Genomic DNA, 5000 nt, shown 5'->3' on the forward strand with positions numbered 1-5000 from the left:
CACTAGGAGGGGGGAACTTCAGGCACCGCACGTCTAACACGTCAGATGAAGCACGAATGGATGTCAGCGCAAGAGGTTTCTGGACACGGGGACAACTGGCCTTCTTTGATATGCGAATGTTTGACCCGATGGCCCCCTGTTACAATAACCTAACTATTGAGGCATCCCATTCCCGGTACGAGAATGAGGAGCATATACAGAATGTAGACCAGGGCTCATTCACTCCGATACCCTTTACGACTTCAGGTGGGATGGGTCCAAGGGCAAAGGCATTCTACGCTCGGCTGGCAGAGGTGATGGCAGAAAAGAAACAACAACTAAAAAACCAGCATTGTATCGTGGATGAGATGTAGAATGTCATTCTCACTCTTAAGATCAGCCCTCCTATGCCTGAGAGGTACCAGGTCCCCACCACCTAAATCAGCACATGTACAAAACTTAGATTTTGAGCAAACTGTATTAGATAATAGGATAAATGAACTTCTGTATTAGGCTTCATTAAAGTAAAATAATACAAAATGCAAAAGAGTAGTTGACCACAGTCATTGGCGAGAGAGAGGCCAATGAACTGTGTCTTTGGGAGACAGATCCTGACTACATTCACCACTCAGTTCCACGAGAATGGAAGTCGTTTTTATAGATAAAAAAGTAGTAGTAGTAGTAGTAGTAGTAGTAGTAGTAGTAGTAGTAGTAGTAGTAGTAGTAGTAGTAGTAGTAGTAGTAGTAGTAGTAGTAGCGGTAGTAGTAGTAGTAGTAGTAGTAGTGGTAGTAGTAGTAGTAGTAGTAGTAGTAAGTGGTGGTGGTGGTAGTAGTAGTAAGTGGTGGTGGTGGTGGTGGTTGGTGGTGGTGGTGGTGGTGGTGGTGGTGGTGGTGGTGGTGGTGGTTGGTGGTGGTGGTGGTGGTGGTGGTGGTGGTGGTGGTGGTGGTGGTGGTGGTGGAGATGGTAGAGGTGGTCGTGGTGGTCGTGGTGGTGGTGGTGGGGGTGGTGTGGTGGTTGGTGGTGGTGGTGGTGGTGGTGGTGGTGGTGGTGGTGGTGGTGGTGGTGGTGGTGGTGGTGGTGGTGGTGGTGGTGGTGGTGGTGGTGGTGGTAGTAACTGCAGCAGCAGTAGTAGTAGTAGTAGTAGTAGTAGTAGTAGTAGTAGTAGTAGTAGTAGTAGTAGTAGTAGTAGTAGTAGTAGTAGTAGTAGTAGTAGTAGTAGTAGTAGTAGTAGTAGTAGTAGTAGTAGTAGTAGTGATATTAGTAGTGGTACTAGTAATAGTGGTGGTAGTGTCATTGGGAAGAGTGGGGCAAATGAACTGTCTGTTGAAGACAGATCCTGCCTACTTTCATCCCACAGTTCCCCAAGGAAGGAGGTTGTTGAATAAAGTAACAGTAGTAATAGTAATTAAAATAGAAGTAGAAGTATCTGCAATACTAAAGAAAGAAGTAGCTGAAAAAGTAGCCAAAATAGTGGCAATAACATTTGTAATGTTTGTATTTGCAGAAATAGAATTAATATTAGCAGTATCAACAGCATAATTGTAATATTACTACTACTACCACTACTACTACTACTACTACTACTACTACTACTACTACTACTACTACTACTACTACTACTACTACTACTACTACTACTACTACTACTACTACTACTACTACTACTACTACTACTACTACTACTACTACTACTACTAATACTACTACTACTAATACTACTACTACTACTACTACTACTACTACTGCTGCTGCTGCTGCTGCTGCTGCTGCTGCTGCTACTACTACTACTACTACTACTACTACTACTACTACTACTACTACTACTACTACTACTACTACTACTACTACTACTACTACTACTACTACTACTACTACTACTACTACTACTACTACCACTACTACTACTAATATTAGCAGGAGTACCAGTAGTAACAACAGTTGTTGAAGACGTAGTATTCATAGTGGCATATGCGTATGTGTCATATGTGCGTATATATGCATGTGTAGCATATGCATTCATTTACATATCATTTACTCGCCGTGTCTGCGGGAGAGCTCTGCGTTGTTGAGATAACAGCAATGAAACTCGTATCTTTCAATCACCCCAGCCAGGTTCCCTCCCTTCTTCCATCCTCTCTCTGTTTTTCTTATTACCTCTCCCCCTTGCTCCACTTCTCCACCCTCCCTCCTTTCCACACTCCCTTCATTTCGCTCCCTCTTCCACTCCTTTTCATTCCTCATCCTATCTCTTTCTTTTCCTCTCTCATTCTTCTTATGTCCTCTCTTCCATCTCTATCCTCCTCCTCCCCGTCTTTCTTTACATTTCGTTCGTTTGATTGATTTCTTCCATTTATTCTGAATTGTTTCTTTTCTTTTCGCGTTTTCTCCTGGTCTTTCGCATTCCCTACCTGTGATCTTCATTCCTTCTTCTACTTCTCTTCCTCTTTCTATTCATTTCTACTTTAGTTCTTCTTTTTAATTCTTTCCTTGCCGTTCGTCTCGGCCCTTAATGAGGTACTAACTTTTGAAAATATTATGTGGTCAATACTTTAGGGGTTTTAGTGTCACTCATCTGTACCAGAGTCGTGCAGTATTTTTCTTATGACTGAAGACTTTCTTTTTTAATCAGTTATAACTTCTGCTACTCCGCCTTTCTACTACCCATATGAACTGCTTGAGGACCACAATGGAAATAAGCGTACATGCTTTTTGTGTTATCCTCGGCAATTTGCATTTATTATTCCAAACTATGTGTTCTTGTCATTATTTGCACTTCATGTACATTGATTCATTGCCAAATAAAGTCTATCTATCTATCTATCTATCTATCTATCTAATATCTTCATTACTACCTCTATGACATCAATTCTACGTTACGATATCGTCCACAAGAATAGAGGTGTTAGGTATTTACCTTTCCCTTATTCTCCCCTTCTTCTCCCTTCCTCGCTTTCCTCACCCTCCTCCTCCCCTCCATCTTCCTCACCCTACCCACGTCCTTCACGTTCTCTAATCTTCGCTTTTCGCGCTCTCATACCTTCACCTTCCCTTTCATCATTTTTCTATTTTCCCCTTTCCTCCTCCTCCTACTCCTCCTCCTCTTCCTCCTCCTCCTTGAACCATTTTTCTTTTCCTCTTCCTTCTTCCTACTCCTCTCCTTTCTCTCTCATTTTCAATCCTCTTTCTCTTTTTCCTTTCCCTCCCGTTTCCTTTCTCTCCCCCCCTCCTACACTCCCCCTTTTCCCCCTTTATTCTCCCCTTTCCCCTCTTTCCCCTTTCTTTTCTGGATCCCTTTGTATTACTTATACTAATACTACCATTGGCATTAGCAGCAGTAGTAACAACAGTTGTAGATGACGTAGTATTCATAGTGGCATATGCGTGTGTATATATGCATGTATAGCATATGCATTCATTTACATATAATTTACATATGTTTACCTTCTCCCCTTCTATCCCTCTTCTTATTCCTTTTCCTTTCTCTTCTTTACTCCTCCTTCTCCTCTTCCTTCTATACTTTATCCTGCTTCTCCTCCTCTTCCTCCTCCCCCTTTCCCTCCCCTTCTTTTATTCGTTTCCTTTCGTCATTTTTATTCCTCTCGTTTACTTCTCCTATTTCTACTCCTTCCCTTTCTCTTCTTCATTCGTTCCATTCTCTCTTCTTCCTCCTCCTCCTCCTCTTCCTCCTCCTGACCTCCTGCTCCCCCTCCTCCTCCTCCTCTTCCTACTCCTCCTCCTCCTCCTCTTCCTCCTTCTCCTACTCCTCCTCCTCCAAGTCTTCCCTCTGTTACTCCACGGCTGAGGTATTGACTGTATGTTTTATGCAGTCAATATTTTAGGGACTTTACTGACATCCATACGGACCGACCCATTCAGTTTTCCTTTATGATTGGAAACAAGTCTCCACTCAAAATATATTTGTTTTTATAAATTTTCAATTATTTATCTCTCCGTTATGCTGCCTTCCTTCAATTCTTCTTTGACCACCTCTACGATTTAACTTCGTTGTGATATTGTTCACAATGATAGAAGAGCTGGCTATTTCTGACAAAATGTTAATCTTCTTGTTATTGCTGTTAATGTTGATGGTGTTCTTCCTCCTCCTCCTCCTCCTCCTCCTCCTACTCCTCTTCCTCCTCTTCCTCCTCTTCGTACTATTGGTCCTACTCCTCCTCCTCCTTGTCCTCTTCGTTCCTGCCACTGCCCCCTCTTTCTGATTATTTTCAACTTCTTGAGTCCCATTACTCATTTCCTTTGTAATGTTCCCCTGGTCACTGGATCTCCTGGCCTCCCGAGTCTCCTGCTCTCCTTTCCCCGCGTCCCTCGTTTTCTCCGTCCCTTGGGTCCCTTAGCCCCTTGATCTTCTGTTTTCTTTTAATCCCTAGCTACCCCTGTCCCGTGGCCGTTCTTATTCCAGGTTCCCTTGTTTTCAAGTCCCTCTTAGTAAAACCAGTTGTTTGGAGTCCACGAGTATGTTTCTGGATTTCTCTTTCATGTGGTCATTGGTTATTAGTTTGCTTTACTTGAGAACGCGATCAAAGATGATTATGAAGTGATACGATAAGGAAATATGAAATGAGTCATGGGCTAGTTTAGAAAATAGGCTTAGCATTCTACCGACAAAGTCTTTGTATAATACGGGGTGAAGTCGGCTGCCACAACTTGATAACTGGTGATGTGGACTTTTTGGTTTTCTGGGAGCCTAGAAAAAATATCTAGGTTGAAGATCTAATGACTTCCTTCTACTCCTCTTCGTCTTCTTCTGATGCCTTTTTCTCCTCTTTTTTTTTCATTTTCCTCCTGTTCGCCTTTTCTTCCTCTTTTTCTTCCTCCTTTCACCTTTTTTTCTTTTCTTCCTCTTCCTTCTCGTCCATCTCTTCCTCCTTCTCCTCGTCTTTCTCCTCTTCCTTCCCCCTCTTCTTCCCACTGCAGCAATAACTGATTTATCACCGTGGCAGATTTTGCAGACATTGTGCTGGTTCATGCCAGACGACAAAACTTGCCCAAGACAGACTTCAGC

The sequence above is a fragment of the Oratosquilla oratoria genome, chromosome 35 (assembly GCF_046742065.1).
Source record: "Oratosquilla oratoria isolate Oo_2021 chromosome 35, ASM4674206v1, whole genome shotgun sequence".
Classification (NCBI taxonomy): domain Eukaryota; kingdom Metazoa; phylum Arthropoda; class Malacostraca; order Stomatopoda; family Squillidae; genus Oratosquilla; species Oratosquilla oratoria.